Source organism: Chinchilla lanigera, unplaced genomic scaffold, assembly GCF_000276665.1.
Source record: "Chinchilla lanigera isolate Chin_1 unplaced genomic scaffold, ChiLan1.0 scaffold00094, whole genome shotgun sequence".
NCBI lineage: Eukaryota > Metazoa > Chordata > Mammalia > Rodentia > Chinchillidae > Chinchilla > Chinchilla lanigera.
Genome location: NW_004955495.1, coordinates 982,607 through 1,005,561, shown reverse-complemented (window position 1 = coordinate 1,005,561; position 22,955 = coordinate 982,607). Strand labels below are relative to the sequence as shown.

General features: G+C 43.3%; 1 protein-coding gene across 5 annotated transcripts in view; it reads left to right on the top strand.

Moving 5' to 3' along the window:
• Positions 1 to 3,687: 3,687 nt before the first annotated feature.
• LOC102021887 (zinc finger protein 26-like) overlaps positions 3,688 to 22,955 on the top strand; it is a 31,647-nt gene continuing 12,379 nt past the window's right edge. For 2 of the 5 annotated variants that reach the window (XM_013505069.1, XM_013505065.1), the window contains exons 1-4: positions 3,688 to 3,779; positions 4,071 to 4,143; positions 15,489 to 15,621; positions 20,623 to 20,728. The gene's annotated coding sequence lies outside the window, so the exon portion shown is untranslated. Of the gene's footprint in view, positions 3,780 to 4,070; positions 4,144 to 10,949; positions 11,891 to 15,488; positions 15,622 to 20,622; positions 20,729 to 21,789; positions 21,902 to 22,955 lie in introns of those variants that run through there. The other 3 variants (XM_013505066.1, XM_013505067.1, XM_013505068.1) reach the window with 3 other exon arrangements.

Genomic DNA, 22,955 nt, shown 5'->3' with positions numbered 1-22,955 from the left:
AGTAAAACCATCATACTTTTCTTTCTAATCCTAAATGGCATATTTTTTTTCCTCTTTTTTTGTTTGTTTGCTTACTTGTTTTTTCACTGATCTGGCTATAATAGGTTTCACATGATCCACTCTTTATCAACTGGTGGAGGCTTTGTCTTGAGTGCATTAAGAATCTGTTAGCTGAGCAAGTAAATCCAACACTAGGGAGGATGAGCCAGGATTGTTGTGAGTTCAAGGCCAGCCTGGGCTACATAGAATCTGTCTGCAACAACAATGACAACAACAACAACAGGAAGCAAGACTTAAAAAACATGTGATTCTAATTGCCAGATGCATTTAAGTTTTTAAAAAATTCATTACAAAGATATGCGTTTGGCACTGGGGGTGTAGCTTACTGAGAGCCTGCTTGTCTGGCATGCCTGAAGCCCTGAGTTTGGTCCCCAGGACTGCAGGAAAAAAAAAAAAGAAAAAAAAATCAGGGTTGATTACTATAGTGTATTTCTGTTTTGTAACCTATGGCAATTAGGTGGTTCTACCTTAACAAATTATCACAGATTGTTTGGCTTAAGTTAATTTTTTTCACTATTGTGGAAGCTTAAATTATGTGATATATTTTGTTTTTGTTTGTTTGCTTACTTGTTTTTTCAGTGCTGGGCTGGAACCCAGGGCCTTGAGTGTGCCAGATAAGTACTCTATCGTTAAACTAGTTGCCAGCACTTTCTGTCTGTTGTCCTTTTTTTTCCCTTCAGCACTGGGGATTGAACAGGACATTCACACTGAGCTGTATCCCCAGGCCTTTTTTATTTTGAGACAGGGTCTCACTAAGTCACTAAAGTGCCCAGACTGGACAAGAATTTGTGATTCTCCTGCTTTCACCTCCCAGAGTGCTAGGATTATAGGCTTGTATCACCACACCTAGCACTGTTTGTTCTTTATAAGGTACTAACTGTGAAAGTCAAACCTTACAATTTCATCTAACCCTTCTTACCTCTACAGAGTTCATTTACCTCTACAAAGTGATCACAGGGTGTTAGGGATCCAAAATAGGAACACTGCAGGCACAAAATTCACTCCATAGAATGTTCTGTTTTGTTTATTTTATTTTTACCTCCATTGTGGTGTCATTTTTCAGTTTGTTTTATAATTGCTTTATCACCTCAAATAAATACCTCATTTTGAAGAATTACTGTATTTCCTATCGTATAACCATTTGATGCCCTTGACTATTATCCTTGACTATTATCCTGTTGCTAAAATTGAATTCCCAACATGTTTTTTGTTAATTAGCATTTTTATGTCTTCTCATTTATAAATATATAATTTTATTATAGTTTCCTCCCATGTTTATTTAGGGAAAATTGACAATAGAAGTTGTATATATTTAGTGTACAGCATGATGTGCAATTATATATGTATATAAATTATTACTACAATCAAACTAATTAATATGTCCATTACCTCACACACTTATCTTCTGGTTTTTGGTGTCATGAAACACATTCTACTGTTTTAACAGATTTCAAGTATATAATATATTATTATTAACTATATTCACCATACTGTACATTAGGTTTTAAATACTTATTCACCTTAGAGCTTTGCTGTGGTTTAGATCTGGGGTATCCCTCAAGTCTCATGTGTTGGAAGGGGACTGGATCATGAAGGTGCTGTGGTCATCAGTGGATTTGTCCAGGATGAGTTCCTAGCCTACTTACTGTGAGGAGGTGGAGCCTGGTTAGAGGAGCACCACAGGGTTTGTGACCTGGACGGAGAACCTGTCCCCTTCTCTCTCTGCTTCTTGGTTGCCCTCCTGTGAGCTGCTTTCCTCTTGGCCAGGCCCTTCCACCATGCTGGTTCTGCATTTGATCCTGTCATCCATGAACTGAAACTTCTGAAACCGTAAGACAAAATAAACCAGTGTTCCTTTAAGTTGTGGGTGTCAGGAATTTTGTCCCAGCAATGAAAAAGTGACTAAGATGAACTTATAGTTTTGTGATCTTTTATTTTTCTTTTTTAGTGTTAGAGATTGAACCAAGGGCCTTAGGAGTTACATTCCCTGTCTTTTATTTATTTTGAGATAGGGTGTCTCTAGGTTTCCCAGGCTTGAACTTGGGATCCTCCTGTCTTTAGCCTCTCAAGAGTGCTGGAATTACAGGTTTGCACCACCATGCCCCGATCTTGGTTTGGATCCTTTGACAGATAGCTCCTTTCCCTCCTCAACATCTAGCCACTATTTTCTTCTTTGCTTCTGAGTTCAGGTTTTAAAAGCCACATGTAAGTGGAAGAGTGCATTTTTGTCTTTCTTTAGCTTATTTCACTTAGCATGTCTTCCAGGTTCTTCCATGTTATTGTAAGTGACAGAATTTCCCAGGTACTGATGAGGCTGAGGCAGGAGGCCTGGAAGTTCAAGGCCAACTGGGCAATTTGGCTAGACCCTGTTTCCAAAAAAAAAAAAAAAAGAAAGAAAGGAAAAACCATAAAGGGCTGGGGATGTAGTTCAGCACTCCATGGGTTCAATATCCAGTACCAAAAAACTGTACAGCAAAATATGTAGATTTGCCAGTATCCATCAGTTCTATAGATTCATAAAATGTATAGGTGATGTACGTGTACAAATGTTGACAAAATGTTGGCCAGTCAGTATTGTATATAACTGTATTAATCCCACAAAGCGCACCCACTGAAAACCACAGCAAAAAGGACTAAAGGAGTAATTTTAGAACTATTATTGAATACATGAAGACTGCTCGATATCAGTGCTATTTCACGATGTAGTATGAAAGGCCTTGAATTTATGCTAAGACCCATGGAATCAAGAGAAATACCTATTTGAAGAAAAGACTTTCAAGTTTTGCAAAAATTATCAGTACACTTGAAACAGAATCAACTCCGTATTCAGAGTTTTCCCATGGGCCTAGCATGGTGGTTCACGCCGGTAATCCTAGCAGCCTGAAGGCTGATCACAAGTTCAAAACCAGCCTGGGCAATGTAGCAAATTTCAGGTCAGCCTAGACTACATAGTGAGACGCTGTCTCAAAACAAAACACCCAAGTCTAAAGACTGGATGAAGTCTGTACTCTTATCTAATTGAGGCAGAACACTCTTGAGTTCAAGGCTAGATTTGGCAATTTAGAGACCCTTTTTCAGAAAAGAAAGGATAGGTGTGCTGTTCAGTGGCACAGACCGAACCTGGTACCTAGGGGCGGGGAAGCACTTGGGAGGCTGAAGCAGAAGCATCACCTCGAATTCGAGGCTAGCCTGGCAAGACTGTCTCCAAATAACAAAACGGACTGTGATAAGAAATGGCCATTTAGTGGACTGGCAGGTTTATGAGCAGGAGAGAGAAACTGAGCAGCTGCGGGGACACGGGTGGGGGCAGAACAGCCTTCGAGGGCACACTGCAGAGTCCCCTTGTTTTCCGGCTTATTATTCCCAAGGGAAACTGCGCGGGGCCGCGTTCCACCTCCAATTCTTCTCGGGCCAGGGTCCGCGCGGTCCCGCTCCGAGGCCAGGATCTAACCTCAGCCGTGGCCTCTGGCCCTGTTCCTGCCTCTACATCCTACTCAGACTTGAACGCGGGGTGCATCCGCAATTACCTCCCAGCTAACTACAACTCCCCGGCCTAAACGCTCCCACCACGGCCGACCCACCCCGCCCCAGGGACTTCCGGTCCAGAGACAGGAAGCGGAAGTGACGTCAGCATCACTGCTCCGTCTTTTCCGGTCTGGCTCCGCGCGGTCAAGTTCCTTTTTTTTTCCGTTAGTGGCGGTCGGGCTAAATCAGCTTCGGTGAGGCGAGTAAAGGGGGCCAGATGGGCGGCGGGAGGGGAGGGGAGGAGTTCGAATGTGGCCGGGGTCGGCGCGCAGCCTCCTCGGAGAGGCCGGGTGCGCCTCGTTCGCGTCCTCCGGGGCCGCGCGTCCTCCGGACAGCCGGGTCCCCGAGGCCGCTGGGCCGTCGCCGCCAAGGTCCCGCAGGGGGCCGTTCGGGCGTCGTCCTGAAGGGCGTTTCTTCAGGGTCTTTTCGGACGTACTGCTTGCCTCCGTAAATGCCTGTAATCTTTTTGAAATTTTTGCCAATAGGAAGCGAACTTCCGCCGCTGGCGTCCGGCTGAGCGTGCGTCCGCCTCCGACCCGGCGATTTCTGCGCGTCCTGGTGAGCACTGCGGGCAGTTGGCCCGAGAGGGCTTTTCCTCTGGTTTTTTGGAGGCACATGTGTGTTCTTTTTTATTTGGCTTTTTTTGCGAGACCTGTGTTTACTTTTGGCACGTGACATTTAGAAAGAAAAAGCTGCTTTTTTAAATGGCCAGGGTATTCGGAGTTTTGCACGTAGCTTGTGCAGAACGCACATCACGCCACTAAGGGACAAAGAGGACCCAGGTTCCCCACGGAGCTTCAGAATGGGCCTCTGGGAAGGAGGCGTGGGGTTATTACATTAAAGAACTACATTTGGACTTACTGTTTGCTTTTCCCCAGAAAATTAAAATACTTTTTTTTTTTTTTTTAAAATGAGGAAGGACTTCTTTTTTCCTCCTGTGCTGAGGAACGAAGCCAGGGTCTCATGTTTCGAGCTCTCCCGCTGAGCTACATTGCCAGCCCATGGTGAACTATTTGATAAGGTGCAACTTGCAAATTGCAGAAGTGATACTTACTTCTTTTTTGTTTTTTATTTTTGTCTGGGAATTGAACCCAAAGCCTTCACACTGACCTACGTCCCAAACCCTTTTTAAGTTTTTTTATTTTGAGTCAGGGTCGCTCTAAATTGCCTAGACTGGGTTCCAGTTTTATCTTTCTGCCTTCCTGCCTCAGCCTCCCAGAGTGTTGAGATTACAGGCATGGGCCACCACACACCAAATGGGTACTTGAGTTTCAAATGCGTGGTAATGCAGCTTCTATAAACACATTGCCTTATTCGAGCCACAGTACAAACTCAGCGGGGTGGATGTGGCCTGTAGTTCTAGCACCTCTGCCATCCGAGGTAGGAGGATGACAAGCCTGGACACCATGAACAGCCCTTTGACAAAGTAAAAAAAACCCACAATACTATTACTTGAATCAAAAAAATAGAAAATATTAATATTTGTATGTAAAAAAAAATCAAAACTTAGTTATTCCAGAATATGCTTTTGGATCCAATAGTTTCATGTATTACCGTTGTATTAATGTCTTTTAATTTAGAACAGTTCTGTCTCTCATATATTGTCTTTTGTTGAGCGGCCGTGCTGGGGACTCAACGCAGAGCCTTTGAACATGCTAGTAAAGTGGTCTACCACTCAACTGTACCCAGCCCCATGTTGTCTTTTTTTTTTTTTTTTCCCCCCAGTACCGGGAATCGAACTCGCGACATCGTACTTGCCAGGCAGGCGCTGTGCCGCTGAGCTAAATCCCCAGCCCTCCCATGTTGTCTTTTTGAAGAGTTCTTTTTTGTTTATAGAATCCACCCATTTTTGTGTTTCTCCTCAGTGTTTTTTTCATGGAGCTAGGGATTGAATCCAGAGTCCTGCTCAGCCTAGGCAGGTGCTCAGTCACTGAGCTATACCCCCAGCCTCTTCATATTCTGCTGTTTAAATGTTTCTTCCATTCTTTATATTTGTTGTAAACTGTTAGTGCCTGAATTGTTGATTAAAGCATAGTGGAAAAATTCAACATAGCTGTTCTCAGGAAGCTTGTAAATAAATGGAGGCTGACATCTAACCAAGGAGAGATGTGTTATTACAAATTGACGAGGATCTCAAAGTAGAGGGTAATTTGGTGTTCTTATGGACATAATGAAGTGAAGAAGAATAATGATAAGCCAAAGCCAAAATGTCCATTTGGAAAGGGAATTAGGAGGGCTGGGAAAAGTTCTATGAATTGGCTGGAATGGAACAAGGATTACTCTCCCAGGTTGGACGCTGGAATCATTTTCAGTGTTTGAGCAGGAAAAAACAGAAAGGAATATACTGTTCAGTATATAACTGACAAGAAAACTAAGTGCTATTCATTGAAATTATGTAAATCAAGATAAAATATGGGCCTATAATCGCAGTTACTTAAAATCCTGAGATAGGAAGATGGTGAGCCCAAGGCCAGTCTGCATAACATAGTGAAATTGGGTCCCTGAACAGAAAAATACAGGACAAAGCATGAATATCTTTAAAAATCATGAATAGTATATGATTTGAGGAATTAAAATCCATGGCCCAGTGTTAAGTTCACTCTGAACATTTCACTTGTTAATTATCTGTTTTAGGAGATACTTTTATCCAGTCAGACCTGAGTTTTATTTTCCCCAGTCAGCCTGGATTGTCTTATTCCTGTCCAGACTAACCCTTCATTTCCATGAATGAACCGTCTAGAGCAGTGATGGCGAACCTTTCAGAATTTTCAATGATAACAAACAGCCCACTGAAGTGTGTGTGCCATAGGTTTGCCATCCCTGGTCTAGGGTGACCACTCCCGGGTCACTCCTTATAGGTACATGTAGGGAGCCAAAGTCACTTGGAGAAATAACCAGAAAACTCACTTGACTGTGTGACTTGGCAGTGTCCATGTTCTCTGTTGGTCACTTAACGGTCCTAAGAGCTAAGTGAATATGGTGAAATGTTGGTGCAAGTTCTGATGCTACAGTTGGTGAGAGTGTGCATGTTTATTGGAGCAATCTGAAAAACTGTTGGCAGTATCTCCTGGCTTTGTACATGTGCATACTTTGTCATACAAAAGTAGTGCATGTTCATATGTGTCAATGCATGTTCTTGTGTATTCCAGTGTGATATGTAATAACCCTAAATTGGAAGCAGCCCAACTTTGGGTGAACAGAATAGTGGGCAAATTCTCATATACTTACGGAAGACTGTAGTAGTGATGATGAACCTGTTAGAGCTTTCAGTAATACAAACAGCATGCTGCAGCATGTGTGCCATAGGTTCGCCACTGCTCTATAGCGAATGGAATAAATGAAAGGTAGATGGAAAAAAACGGCTGGACTAAAATTTACTTTTTGGTGGGGAAGGGGACTGTGTCTCCCTTTGTTATTTAGGCTGGTCTTGAGCTCATTATGTAGCCCTGGCAGGCCTCAAAATCATAGCAGCTCTGCCTCAGCCTCCTTAGCTTGGGGATTACGGGCGTCTTGCCACATGCAGCTCGAATTTTGAGTGAAAGAATCCTGACACAAAAGGCAAGGATTTAGACTTTATTGTCTAATGTTATATATATTTGTTCTCTGTTGCTGCCTAATAGCTCAAAGACAGTGGGTTAGAATAATACTGTTTCTTTGGGTTAGAACTGCAGGCCTGGTGTAGTTGGGTCCTCTGCTCAGATCTCATCTGATTGTGGTCAAGGCATGGGTTGTGTTGTGGTCTCCTTTTGCTTAACTGGGGAACATTAAGTAGGGAAGAATATTTCCACACTCAGGATGGACAAAATTCATTTCCTTAGAACTGTAGGACTTACTGGACAGTGTCAGCTGGTGGATGACCTTAGCTCCTAAAGCGTGCCTGCAGCGCTTGCCACCTGACTAGACTACTTCACTAAGCCAGTGAGCTCAGTTCCAGCTCCCCAGGGAAGGGCTATACCGTCTATGCTGGCAGGTGGAGATCCCCAGAGTCAGAGTGGGATGTGGCAGCCATGCTGTAGTTACAGTCTGCTGGAAGGTAGAGAGGTTTGCTGGTTACTGTGGGCCAGGTTGATTTGAACTGTTACGCAGCACTGAAACAGTGCTAACCATTGTTGGAGAGTTAGTGTCTAGAGGGAGTCGGCACCAGTGTGGGTGGAAGGCCTAGAGTACGTGTTATGTTCTTAGAAGAACTGTGACAGACATCTTCTGGGACACCCTTCAGCCAGCTGAGACCAGTAGGCAGGCAGGGAAAGGGAGTTGGGGTGCCACATAGGTTGCAGTGTTTGAACCTCAAGTGTCTACATCTGCAGGGTTGTAAGGAACAAGAATCTGGGGCCCAGGTGACCGAGGGTAGGTGCACAGTAAATTGGGTCGGCATGTGTATGTGGTGCACAGTGTCAGTCGTGAAGGAAACAAACCAACAGTATGTTCGCACATGAGCAAGGGGGCTGTGGGATGGTGACTGGTCCAGATCAGTGAAAGGCAAGGAGTGCCCTGGAGGCCTGAAGGGAAGTTGGGAGACACTTGAGTGCTCATCTAGCCTGTAGTGGGGAGCTGAGAGATGGGGAGCCCTGGGGGCCTGTGTCTTCATTAAATTCCATGTGTGTTACTTGTTAAGCTTGATGACTGGGGAGCATGAAGATGTCTGGGTAAAGTTTACCCAAGTATGTTGTTTGTTGGGTCCAGTCTTTTTATTTAGGTCAACCCTGGCTAAAAGATGGAAAGCAGCAACTCTTAGTTTCATCATGTGTGATGGTCAGTACGTGATAGTCACAGTCTGTGAACTCGAACCATTCACTTGATCCCATGGGGCTTTCCAGGTAGCATGATTCTAGGGGTGGGTGTATCATCCTGTAGCATCCTGGCTTCTGATAGGGCAGGCCTGTTCCTACAGGTGAAACGCTCTAAAGGACTCATTTTTGACTGCCTCTTGTCTTACAGAAGCACGAGTAGCAGTGCCCTGCTATGTCGTGTTGGTTTTATGACCCACAGCATAATGGGTGGCTAGGGATAGGAAGTCACAGGCTTGTGGTCTGGAGAGATTCTGTTTGTTTCCAGAAGAGCCTGGTAGGTGGCCAGTCATTTTTCTTTTTGATGGTAAATACCAGGAAGTCAGAAGGGAGAATTTCATGCATTAGAAGCCATGGAGTAACAAAGAACCATCTTGCTGGGCATGGTGTCACACGCCTGTAATCGCACCACTAACCCTGAGGACGAAGGGTTGCTGCAAGTTCCAGGCCAGCCTGGGATACACAGTGAGCTCAAGGTTAGCTTGAACTACATAGTGAGGGTCTGTCTCAAGCAAACAAAACCAGAGCTACGCTAAGGGGTCCAGAGATCCTGGACTCTCATAAAGCAGTGTTTTGCTTTTTAGTTAATTTTTGATTCATAGGGGGGGTTGTTTGTTTTGTTTGTTTTTGTTTTTTTGAGCAGGGGTCATGTTACGCAGGCTGGCATTGAACTGACCTCAAGTAACCCTCCTGCCTCAGACCTCAGACTGGGGACTATAGACATGTTCAACTTTTGTTGTTAAAGCACTAATAGGAGTCCTTGTTGGTTTGATCTTGCATGTAAAATATGTGAGAAATATGTTGCCAAGAAAAACCCAGATAGTACTTTAAGATGCTGAAATTTTATATCCTTGATGAATGTGTTAATGGCGTCTCCTTGTAAAAGGATGTTCCCGTGGAAGGTGAGTGTCATTAAGATTGTTTTTTTTCTTTGGTTTTTTGGTGGTACTGGGGATTGAACCCGTGGAGCACTGAGCTACTTCTCCAGCTCTTTATTTTGAGACAGAGTCTTGCTAAATTGCCCAGCTTGGCCTCAAACTTGTGATCCTCCCGCCTCAGCCTGCCTAAGAGCTGGGATTATAGGGTGCACCACCATGCCCACCAAGATCTTGTTTTCAAAAAAGATGACAGATCTGTTGGGTAGCTTGGAAAAGGTGTATTGTATCTTTTGTTTGGTTTTGTTTGTTTTTTGAAGCAGGATTTTACTATGTAGCCTAGTCTGGCATGAACTAATGATTCTCCTGCCTCAGCCTCCTGAAGGCTAGAATTACAAGTGTGTGCCGCTGTGCCAGGCTTGTTGTGTCCTTTGTGAAGATGCATCAAACTACAGCCAAGAGCTTACTGAAATAGTCACTGGAGAGAATATGTTAGCCAAATTTATAATAGAGTGTTTACAGTGTTGATTGCATAGAATCAGTAATTTCAATATTACTGCTCTTGGGCCTTGATGGATGAGACCACTGCATTGAGATTGGAGTAATCCATCATGAAGTGCCTTCTATTTTATTATTTTATATGTATATATATATTTGCACTATGGGGACTGAACCCAGGGCCTTTGCACTCGGCTATATCCCTTGTGTCCATTCCTCCCATTTTTGAGACAGTGTCTCATTAAATTGCCCATGCTGTCTATTTGGGTCCTCCTGCCTCTGCCTCCCAGAGTTCTGGGATTACAGGCATGCCTCACGACACGTGGCTTATTTTCAGATTTAAGAACAGGCGAAATTGGGTTGACAAATGGAGAAGCAGTTGATATAATCCCTCTTTCATGAACTGAGTTTTACAGAAGTTTTAATCCTTGAGGCCCCGTTTTAAGTTACATGAACTATTATTGTTCCTGAATCTTAGACATGCTAGGAAAGTGTTCTGCCATTGAACTGTATCCTGGTACAAAACTTTTCTCATCTTTATATCAAATATATCTTAATTGGGAATTCATGGGTTCAGTTTTATCAAGTTTCTTTTTTTTTTTTCTGGTATCGGGAATCGAACTCAGGACCTTGCGCTTGCCAGGCAGGCGCTGTGCCGCTGAGCTAGATCCCCAGCCCCCAAAATTTTTACGGGAACTTTCTTTTTTTTTTGACCAAGAATTGAACTCAGGGCCTTGCGCTTGCCAAGCAAGGCGCTGTGCTGCTGAGCTATATCCCTGGCTCAAGTTTCTGAGTATCAAATTTCTAAGTGCTTCTAAGTATCACAGTCTTTAATTATATTATTATATTAGGGTGCTTACTTGATACGGAATGTTTTAGGATGGTGAGTCTACAGAAAATTAAAGTAGTAAAGTTAGTGTGAGGCATGCTTTATATTTTTTCTGTATTTACCATTTTAAGACTTTAGGGGACACAATGATTAACTTTAATGGAATCCCTAGGTATAACTATAATTGGAACCCCAGATTGAGTAAATGAACATTTTAGCTAAAGTTAAGTTAATTCGTTTTATTCTTCTGTGTTTGGTGCTTTGTTTTTAAATCACTAAGTAATCTGAGACAGGTAGCATTGTTGTTAGCCCTGGCATTTGCGCAGTACCTGGTATGTATAAAGTGTAGTATTGTGTGTTGTCCCCGTGTCCCTCCTCCCCGCTTAAGCCCTGGCTTTTTTTTTCCTTCTTATTTTAAAAGCTGCCTGAAATGGTGGTTTCTGTCTCTTACTAATAAAAGAAAGAAGGGGAGGGGAAGGGGCCTATTGCTTTTGGGTTGTTGAGATGTCGAGGCTTTTTCCTATTCTTTTGTAAAGCTGTTAGAATGGCTTGAATCTTTAGGTGGTTAAAATTCCTTTTTCTTCATTCACTACTTCCCTGACAAGCTCCTGGTAGTCCAGATGGCCCCCCTATTGAGAGATACAGGCATCGCCTCCCTCTCCAGTCTGTCCCTGTTGACCTCACGAGGGCCAAGGGAAGATAGAAAGGAGGCAGCACCGCAGGGATAGCAGACCCCAGTTGGAGCATTGTCAGCCAGGTCATCTCCCCCATGCCATTAGTTCCCCGGGGAAGGATGTGTCTCTTGGCTGGAAAGCCTGGTGACCTCAGACTGAATTTCCAACTTAGTGAGTCACCGTGCCAGTCTTCCTTTCATATTCTGCTGACCCTTGTGTTTGCCTCCTGCCTAGCTTAACCCCCTTTTTAACAAGTCAGTCCACCTGAGCAAGCTCTGACCAGTAGGAGGGAGTGGTGGAAACTGAGTGTGCTTGGACCTCTTGCCCTGTTCGGGCTGACAGTTGGTCAGATCCTTGCGCGTCATGGTGGGGAGTTTTGGCATCACTCAGCAGAGACAGCAGGCGGCAGTGCAGTGTGGCACAGATGCTGCCCAGCCGGCCGGGGAGCCTTCCCAAATGGTGCTCGCCATGTGGGAGGACCCGGAGGGAAGCCAAGAGGAGTCTGAATGCCTTTCATTGTGTCCCTCGTGGGACAAGCTTACCATTTGCTGCACCAGTTGTATGTTTCTCTGTTTCGGTTTCAAAGGCCAGAAGGTGTGTGGCTGTAAATACTAATCCTGCCTGGAACAGAAGTACATTCTGGTAAGTGGTATGCAGACAAGGACACAATGTTCATGAAATAGATTTTATTTCCCAAACATCCATGAGGTTTGAGGGCTGCCCTTAAGGGCCCACAAGAAATATAGAGATGTTAAGAGTGCTCAGGAGTGGAGAAAGGGGGGCCTTCGGACTGTGCCTTTTTTTTTTTTTTGGTACTAGTACAGGGACAGAATCTAGGGTCATCACAGTAAGCTACAAGTCTGTTGTCTTTTTTATTTTTTGAGACAGGGTCTTGCTAAGGTGCCCCAGCTGGGATTAAACTTGGGGCTCTGCTGCCTCAATCTCTTGAGTAAGTGATTCTGGGTGTGTGTCCCAAGGCCTGCTGGGGTTGTGCGTTTGTAAAGGTGAAGTGGGATGCATTGTCCCATGGGCTTTTCCACTGGGGCGGTGGATTGGCCAGTGTAAAAACACTTGAGAATGTGGCCTTGCTTACCTGGCTCTGGGTTGGCTCTTAGATGTGATCGCGATCAGCAGGATGTGGGAGAAGTGTTGGGATTTTCATCAGTGTGATGAGGAGTGAGCAGTGCATGTGGAGGGAAAGCTTTCACCTGGCCGGAGGTGACAGAATACCCCTGGCTCTCCGGTAACTTCAGTGAAGCCTAAAAGTGGCGCTGAGGCAGTTACTGTCTCATGACACACTCACAGGCCAAGTTCGACATCTGTGTAAAGAATATGGTCTGTATTCCATGTTGAAATTGGTATTAGAATTGCAGCTAGATAAATAAATTGGTGCCTGGCGTAGTCCACTCTGACTGTTGACCATGCTGTGTGCCTTCTGCACACATTTGAATTTCCTCAGCATCCACGAAGTCTGTATTTCTACCTAGGAAGGTTCTGATCCTTCCCCATAGTGAGAGGACACAGGCCATGTAGCCACAGACCATGTTAATCACTCCTAAAGTTTAGTCAGATTCTCACCGAGTATTTTGTTATGTAATGACAAACTTACAGCCTTTAATAATGAGTATGTAAATATGCAAAGGAGATGAGTCAAGTATGCACACTTTTACCTCCTCGCTTGTTGGTACGTGAAGTCAAAATGACCCGGATGTATTGGAGCATGCTTTTATCTCTTGAACTAAGGTCTCCAAACCTTCAGTACTGAAGTTGCTGGAACTGGAAGCAGTTTGGACCGGTGTATACATCCTGACTACCGCAAGACAGTAGCACGGGAAGGCTCTGATTCAGAGGGTGGGCTTTGCCCTGTGAGAAAGAATCTCTTCAGTCAGAGCGTTGTGTGTGCTGTTTGGCTTGTCACTGAGTCCTCAGTGAGCCCTTCCACCTCTTGATCTGAGCAGCGACCCCTGAGTGAGTGAGATGAGACTAGTTGCTGGCGTGACTGTGCTCTGTTGTTACGCTTCCCTTGTGGTGAGAAGGTTTCCTTGGTGAGAAGCAAGGCTTGTGGATGCCAGTGGTGGGGGTTAAGCATTTTGAGGGCACAGATGGTACCGGCAGAAGTGTAACTAAAAATCCACCAGAGCTTGAGTCTGTTCCAGCGAGGAGCGGCAGTGGACACTTCTCTGCTACCTCCCTTGTTGCTGTTGGTCTTTCTTCCCAACCTCATGGGTATGGCAGATCCTGTGTGGGGTGGACTGAGTGGTGACTCCCTGGGGAGAAGTGGGAGGAGGAGCACTTTGATTCCCGTCCGCCAGAGATGCTGCAGGATGTTTCTCAACTTACCTGTGGTAATAAGTCTCCTGGTTAATGTGCTCCAGCCCTTTCCACCTCTTAGCTGTTGCTGTGCGACTGTTAGCTGCCTGGTCTGTTTTAAAAGATAGTGCAAACGAAAATCATTAAAGGAGGGAAAACAGTAACCATGTGGACAAGGGTCCTTCTAGGGGAGTGAGGGCAAACAGTTCAGAAACCACATACCTGAACTGCCATTACTTATTTATTTAAATGTTATTATTGTTACTGTTTTTGTTTTTTGGAGACAGGGTCTTGCTATGCAGTGCAGGCTGGCCTTGAACTCGGTATGTAGCCAAGGCTGGCATCAGACTTGTGGCGATCCTCCTGCTTCAGCCTGCCCCAGCCAAAACCCACTTATTTATTGCAAAGTGCCACTGTTGCAGTTAAACCTGAACACTGAGGTTATAGTTTAGAAAAAACAACTCATACATTAGAAGAAAAACACAACTTCCAATGAGATAAGCTGCTGCAGCATACATGCCATAGGCTTGCTACCACTGTTCTACCGGAGGGTAACAGAGGAACCTGGTACTTGCTACTTTTCCTGTTACCACCCAGACACAGAAAAACAAAACACCTAAGTTTATGGTGGCTAAAAGCCTGAAGCAAGAAGAAAATGAGCAAGACGGCTGCTTTAAGTGGCTTTGAGCCCAAGTGGGATAAAAAGGAACATTAAACTTTACTTACTGTGCATATGCCCGGTTGAACAAAGATAATGGTAACCGTAGATTAGTTAGTAATGTAATACCAACTCCCTAGGTACCAGGGGAGAAAACACAAAGAAATTTAATAGATTTATATATGTGTTAGAATATTTCAGCTTTAGTAATGTGAAGTGTATGACAAATTATATATAGGAGAAATAGTTTAAGTTGTGTATTTTGATCTTGTTGAAACTCCAAAATTTATGTACCAAATTTACATGTAAGAAAAGATAGGGCTAAAGTTTGTATTTTGTACCTGCATAGTTAACATTTATGTTTGTTAAAGTCCATTAGTTGACGAAAGTATATCAATTTTGACATTGTTACTTAAAGTATAGGTATACCTGGGAACCCACTAATTTTTTGGCAGTACTGGCTTCGAACCCAGGGATGCTGTATCATTTAGTTACATCCTCAGATTTTTTTTTTTTTTTTTAAATTTTTGAGACAGAATAGCTAAGGTGTGCAGGCTGGCCTTCAATTAGTTATTATGTTCCCATCATTTACAATTGGTTTGATATGTGGAGTTTCACAGGCCCTAATTAAAATAGTTAATATGGCCCAAAGTAGGTTAATACAGACTCTTCAAAGATTAACTCCTGTTTTTTCTGGGATTGGGAATTGAACTCAGGACCTTGTGCTTGCCAGGCAGGCACTGTGCTGCTGAGCTATATCCCTGGCAAGGATTAACTCTTGTTATGCAAGGACTGGGATATAACTCGGTGTGTAGGGTACCTGTCTTGCGTGTGTAAAGCCCTGAGTTTGATCCCAAGCACCACAGAAAAACAAAAGAAAACTTGTTACATAAAACTTAATAAATGGGTGACTATCACAACTGTTTTCTCTGTTTGGCCAGACTTTTTTTTTTTTTTTTCTGGTGCTGAAACCCATGGCCTTGCCTATATCTGACAAATGCTGTATAGCTGAGTTAAATCCCCAGCTTCTCATTTCCTGTTTATAAATCTGAAAAGAAATGAATAGGTAAATGGCACTCATAGTGAATTTTTTTGGTGTTTTTTACTCATAGTGAATCAATACAGCCTTAATGTTGCAGTTCTGTTCATGAAGATCTCTATAAGCAGCACTTGTATAATTAAAACTACTGATTCTGTGTAATCAGCTGGCAACCATTTTGCTGTTATACTTGGGTAATGGCTTGCGTTCATTGTTTGTTTTGCCGGCCTCAGAGACGGTGTGCCTCCACCTGAGAAGAGACACCATTCACCTCCCCAGGCTGCCCTGGGGCACCTTGACACCTTTCATCACGCACAGTCTTTGAAGACAACATCTGAAACAATCCACCTTGCTCCAGGACCACAGGTAGGACATAATATTCATAACATCCATCTCCAGGGACATTTATATGTCACATTTACAAATGATCCATAGTTCAACATCTGGGTTCTGGGGACATGCCCCTTATTTATAAATTGGGCTTACAAGTTTAAAACCAACAGGGACTCTTCCACTGTAGACGTTTTGGCAGCTTTTTATTCCTGCTGCAATCTCCCAGTCATTCATGTTGCCTTTTGTTGTCCCAGCACCTGATGGAGTGCATTGCCCTCTCAGCTCACATCGTGCATCATTAAAATGAGCAGTGACTGGTTAGCACTGGGCTTTTGTGGAAACAGGGTCTCAGATCCGGAGCCAGCCGTGCACTATGCTCTGGCTCCTAGCTTTCCCCACAGTCTTGTCAAGCCCGCTGTGGTCTTTCCACAGCATCGGGGCAAATCTAAGGCTTCTGGTAAATTCTGCTCAAGGAGCTTTCAAGAGATAGTGGCCTCTTTTCAGTCCCTTGGCAGATGGCCGGGACCTGGAGTGGGTTCTCTGTAGTGCAATGAAATACTGCTTCTTATCCCTTAGCATGTCCGCAGTGAAGGAAAAGATCCCAAAATTGGCACACTTGGCAAAACCTGCAGCAGTCACGAATATCCTGAGCATTTACTATAAATTACTTAGCCATCGCATAAGGTCACCTCTTTAGGAAGCAAAACAAAAGCCTCTTTGAATTGCTTGGGTTACAGAAAACCAAAAAAAAAAAAAAAATCGCATATGCCTTTATATTTCTAGAGCCACAATACTAGCTAGGCATTACTTGAGTATTCCTTTTTCCCCTCAGAATTATAGATGTTACTGGTAATAACTGAGATAAGCTTTTTCATTTTTCAAAATAAGTAATGCTGCAGTTTTAGAAAATAATTCAATCAGAACCTTCATATCTCTCTTTATAGTCCTAAATAATCAGTCTAACTGACAGACACGACAGTCTCCACAAAAAATCCTTTGAAATAAGAGTAGGTTGAATCAACCTCTGCAGTTGTTTATCTTGCCGAGACTTAATTTTATAAATGTTTGATCCTACTCCTGCCATCTAAGGTCACATAGCTGGGAGCATATATCCTTGATATGTCTTCCCTTATGCAGTAGAATAGAGATATAAAAGGGTTATAAATGGAAGTCTGGGCAAGGCAACTGCAGTGGCTTTTTTTTTTTTTTTTTCTTCCTGATGAAAGGTCTTTTTTTTATTTTGAAAATAACAAAAAATAACAAAAACTATAAAAATGATAACACAGTTTCAAAACAAGATATGACAGGAAATCAACAATGGTTGTTGTATTACTTATTGTTATCTTCAGAGTAGTTGCTCAGGTTACCAGATGCAGGTATGCAAGATTGATCAAACAAATATTAACTGTTCCTTTCAATAAACCAATGGAAATTATTAGTACAGTTATCTTAGCTGTCTTGTGTATGAGTAGCTATTCTTTCTGCAGACAGTGTCAACTTCAAACCAAGAATGATCAAAAGGGATAAAGAAGGTCACTACATACTTGTTAGGGGGAAACTTCAAGAGGAAGAGGTGACAATCATAAATACATACGCACCAAATACAGGAGCATCCAGCTGCATAAGACAATTAGTAGTAGACATGAAAAATCAAATAGGCAATAACACAGTTGTAACGGGAGATCTCAATACCCTGTTGTCACAAAGAGATCAACTAAACAAAAAATTAGCAAAGATGTAACAGAACGGAACCAAACCTGTGAACAAATGGACTTAGTAGATGTTTTTAGACTGTTTGACCCAACATCATCGGAATCCAGTGGCTGTTTTAAAAGGATTGTTTTTGGAGACCAGTACTTGTCTTGTGGCCCAGATAAATACATGCACAGCACCTATGCCTTTCCTTTCCCATCCTGCACTTGCTTTTCCTAGTGAAACCCAGTGTGTGGTAGGTACATGGGGATTGTGTATGTGTCTTTCTGTCTGTCTGTGGTGATATTGGGGGTTGAACTCAGGGCCTTAACATTAAGCTTTATCTACAGCCCTCCCCCCACCCCCCGGTACTAGGAATTGAACTCATGACCTTGTGCTTGCCAGGCAGGTGCTGTGCTGCTGAGCTAAATCCCCAGCCCCAATCTTCACCCCTTTTAAAAATACTTTTTGAGAAAGGGTCTCTCTAAGTTGTTAAGTTGCCCAGGCTGGGCTTGAACTTGGTTTCTTTCTTTTTTTGAGGGAGGTTTTGCTTCTTTTTGAGACAGGACTTTGCTATGCAGTTCAGGCTGGCCTTGAACTCACTTTGTAGCCCAGGCTGGCCTCGAACTTAGCACTGATCCTCCTGCCTCAGCCTTCCAGAGTGCTGGGGTCATGGGTGTGCGCCAGCACGCCCAGCTGTCTGTGGTTCTTTATCCACATATGGTCTTCCCTTTTCATTTATGCATGGAGCACTGAGGATTGAATCCAGAACCTCTGATGCTATGCAGGTGTTCTGCCACTGAAATACACCCTCAGCTCCTGATCTCCCCTTTTCCATCCAACCGAGTGTGCCATGCAGAGTGAACCACATGTATTCCTCTGTCAGACATGCTGTGGCTCAGGCATAGGCGCAGGGCTGCCAGCATTGGCACTGGGACAAAAAAGTATCTGACAAGATCAAGTCCTTAGAGCAAACCAACACTGTCCCATAACGCTTTCAAACCATGCTTTTTTTTTTTTTGTTTTGTTTTTTTTTTGTTTTTGGTTTTTTTCTGGTACCGGGAATCGAACTCACAACCTTGTGCTTGCCAGGCAGGTGCTGTGCCGCTGAGCTAAATCCCCAGCCCCTTTATTTTTTTATTTCTATACAGGGTCTTGCTGTGTAGTTCAGGCTGGCCTTGAACTCACTGTGTAGCCCAGGCTGGCCTCCTATTCTCCTGAGGATCCTCTTGTCTCAGCCTTTTGAGTGCTGGGATTGCAGCATGTGCCACCACACCTGACTTCAGACCATGTTCAAAAACTGCGAGAAACACGCATTCGTAGCAAGCCACAGGGTCTCCGTAGATGGATGAGTCTGACCAGTAGCTTTTTAGTGAATGTGAGCAGGGAAAGAGGGGCTTCTGCTATTCAGGGTTGCCTCCTTCTCAGTGTGCACAGATACAAGGAGGACCATAAGGAAAAAGCCAGAAAGCAAAGGGTTTTCATGACATAACATTGTCCCAAGATTCCCTGGAATCCAGAGATGCTGGACCTGTTGTCCAGGCTGTTGTAAAGGAGTCACCTGATTGAGGGCTAGGTTCTAAACTCTCAGAAGTTTAATTGGAATTTTACTATTTGTCATCTTTATCAAAGTTTACTTCTGATAGTTAGGTCAGCTTTAACATCTCCCACTCAACTTTAGCATTTATACAACTCAAGTGACAAGTGTTAGACATTCCAATTTGTATTAAGATATTGTGCAGCCAGGCATGGTGGCGCATGCCTATAATCCTAGCATTCTGGGGGGCTGAAGTAGAAGAATCCTAGGTTCAAGCATACCCTGGGTGACTTAGTGAGACCTGTCTCCATATAAAGAATAAAAAAGGGTCAGGGCATGGTGATACATGCCTGTAATCCCAGCACTCAGGAGGCTGAGGCGGGAGGATCATTGTGAGTTTGAGACCAGCCTGGGCTACATAGTGAGCTCAAGGCAGTCTGAACTGCATAGCGAGACCCTGTCTCATTGAATGAGTGAATGAATGAGTGGATAGATTGGGTAGATGGGCTAGGCATGTAGCTCAGTGCAGAGGTTCTGTGTTCAATTCCCGGTATGACACACACACAAAAAATTGAGGGATCACAGAAGTGGACTGTAATGTATTTTTTTAAATTTACAATTATTATTTTTTAAGACAGGGTCTTGCTATGCAGTTCGTGCTGGCCTTGAACTCACTTTGTAGCTCAGGCTGGCCTTGAACTCACAGTGATCCTCCTGCTTCTGCCTCCTGAATGCTGAGATTATAGGTGTGTACCACCATGCCCGGCAAATTTATAGCTTCTTGATGAGAACATCACACTTTCTAAGCACCCAGCTCATGCAGCTAGGTGCAGCAGTGTTGAAAGGCTGGTCTTGCCATGTGTTTCTTTTCTTGTCATCCCTGGCTGTGAAACAAGTGGAAATGACATGCAGTGATGAGAGTTCTTTTTGTGTACTTCCTGTAGACCAGCTCTGTGCAGCTCCTGGCCCACAGGCTATCTGCAGCGCTGGGTAGCTGATAATGTCACAGTAGTGTAAGCTTTTAACATAAACTATGTGATTCTTAGAAAAATTTTTCATGGCTTAATTGCAGTGTGTTTGAGCAGGGACTGTGTTGGTGACAACAGGGTGCTTTCTGCCGGTTCCACCTCCTGACCCTGCCGCACACGGTTGGATTAAAACTTGCATGTATCAGTGTGCTAGAACTCCCTGTGTGTCTTGGTTACTTTTCTCTCGCTGCTGAGACAAAATACCCAACGCCCAAAATGAAGGAAGGAGAGGTTTATTTAGCTCACAGTTTGGGGAGGTTTCAGTCGGTACTTGGCTGGCTCCGAGGCAGAACATAGCAAAGCAACAAGAGCAAAGGGGGGAATGGCGGCAAGCAGCCTCTATCCCTCCCTTACATTGTAAGCAGGCTACCCCCACCTAAGGGGCGTGTAGCTCTCACATAATCTCCACGCCCTCCTCTTGCACAGGCTCAGGGTGCGTACAAAGTAAGCACCCTGGCTCCCTGCTGAGTCACTTAGCCAAACCTCTAGACTCCCCCAGTTGACACAATGTAGCGACCATAACAGTGTGCTTGTGTGGTTTAGCAGGTGAGAGGCAATGATTACCGCTAATATTTCAACCTACCTATATGTGTGTGTGTGTCTTTGAAGACAGGCATTCATTGTTACTAAGCAGACCTGTAGGTGTTCTTACTTAATTATTACACTTAGGCTTACTGTGCTATTTCATAAAGTAATTTCATGAGTTAATTGAAAAATAAAGGTGGTTTTGTTATTTAACTGTGTTAACTATATTATATATTTTATGTGTGGCCCAAGACCACTTCACTCACTGCAGCCCAGGCAAGCCAAAAAGTCGGACCCTCATGCCAAGACCCTGCAGTAACTTCCAACAAGCCCTGGCTCTCAGTTCCCGGTAGGCCTGGTATGTAGATGTGTGTTGGTTATATTCCCTTTGCCCGTGCAGGGGGTAGGCAGACAGACATACTTGGTTATGTTTGTATTCTGTTTTGCTGCAGTTTACAAGTAAATGTTACATATATTTATGGTGTGCAACATGATGTTTTATATCTGCTTAAACCGTGGCCTGGGGAAATCCAGCTGTTTAGTATGCATTACCTCACTTACTATTTTGTATGTGGTTAGAAAAATTAAACATCTTTCATCAATTTTCTAGTATATTGCTGTGATGTATAGTACATGCTAACTTCCTGTGTTGCCCAGATTTGAGGTCCTTTCACTAACATCTTTAAAGCGCTCACTTTCAGGCAGTGGTAACCACTACGTTACTGTCTCTGTGAGGTTTTGCACTTTGCTTAGGTGAGCTCAGTTGGTATTTGTCTTTCTATGCCTGGCTTACCATCATGTCCTGTAGTTTCATCCATGTTGGGATCAAGACAGAATTTCTCCTTCTTTAGCTAAATAATAGCAAGCATATATACCTCATTTTCTGGGTGCTTTTCTCTGTTGATGGCATTGGGTTGTTGAAGCGTTCTGTCTGTTTGGAATAGTGCTGCAGCATCTGTAGTGTTCTTGTCTCTTAACATTCTGATGTCCTGTCCAATGGAAATAAACTCAACAGAGGGACTACTGTAGTACGTGGTAGTTGTTTTTAATTTTTGAAGAACTTTCATGTCATTTCCCATAGTGGCTATACACATTAATTCTTTTTGAAATTGAGCTGCGTATTCAGTATATACTTTGCAAATCAGTTGGCATGAAATGTCCCTGAGTTTTTTTTCTTCCACTGGACTATATGTTTTTATTGCAGTACTGAAGTGGTAGCCTTGTGATAGGTAGTCAAATTACATAGTGTGGCTCCAGCTTTTTTTTTTTAAGCTGAAAATTGCTTTGGCTATTTTAGGTACAGCATTTGTGGCTTCTCCTGGGGATAAATTTCATTTGATCATAGTGAATGATCTTTTTTTTTTTTTTTTTTAGGTGCTTGGGATTGAACCCAGCAGTGCTTTCCAGTGAGCTACATCCCCAGTCTTCCCAGTCCTTTATATTTTTTGAGATAGGATCTCAGTAAGTTACTCAGGCTGGCCTTGAATTTGTGATTGTCCTAATTTAGCCTGCCAAGAAGCTAGGATTACAGGTGAGCACCATCAACCCTGGCTGAGAATGACCTTTTTAATATTCTATTGAGTTGAGTTGGATAGTAATTTTGGTGAAGTGTTTTGCATCTATATTAAAGCTGGCCTTGAATTGATGATCCTCCTGCCTCAGTCTCCCAAAGTGCTGAGACTATTAGGAATGTGCTACCATGGCCAATTAATATTCTTTTTTCATAACATCCTTCTCTGCTTTGGTAACATGGTAATACTGGCCTCATAAAGTAAGTTTATGAAGTATTTTCTCTTCCTTAATGTTTGGAAGGGTATGCAAAAGATGGCTATTATTCTTTTTGTAGGATATAGCTTTTACATATTCTCCCACTCTGTCCTGTCCATTAAGTTCTTTAGTGAGATCTGCTCCTGGGGTTTTTGGAACTCTTACATGTGATCTTCTTTCTCTTGCATTTAGGGTACTCTTCCTGCATTTGAGTTTTTCTTTTCCTGTGATACTGGTGAATGAACTCATAGGTTCATATATGCTGTGCATGTGCTCCAATGCTCAGCCTTGTTTTTGATTTTTGAGTGTGTGGTTGTAATACTGTTGTAGTCCTGTGAGGATTGATTTTTGTTTTGGTTTTATTTTTGAGAACTCTGGACCTCCTGTATAAAGATACTGATACTTGCAGGTGTGGGAAATTTTTCCCCCTTCTCCCACTTTACAGTACTGGAATGGGAAGATAGGGCCTCTAATTGTAGGCCAGGGCTTTACCACCATGGCACAAACACAGAATGTGTTTTGTCCTGCTGTACTGGAGGGAAAATAGAAGACTTCATCCTGAGATGCAAAACCAGACCTTTGTATTTTTTATTTTGAGAAGTGTGTTGTGTAGCTGGCCTTAAAGTTCAGATCTTTCTGCCTCAGCCTCTTGGAAAGGTGGGATTATAGGCATGCACCACCATGGCCAACCTTGGTTTTTAAAGTGCTGTTTCTATCTCCCTGTCTTTTTTTTCTCTTGAGGTCTTATGCAGAGAGAGTTCACTGTTTTTACTTTCCTATAAATACCATAAGGTTTCTTTATTTTTTCATTTTTGTCC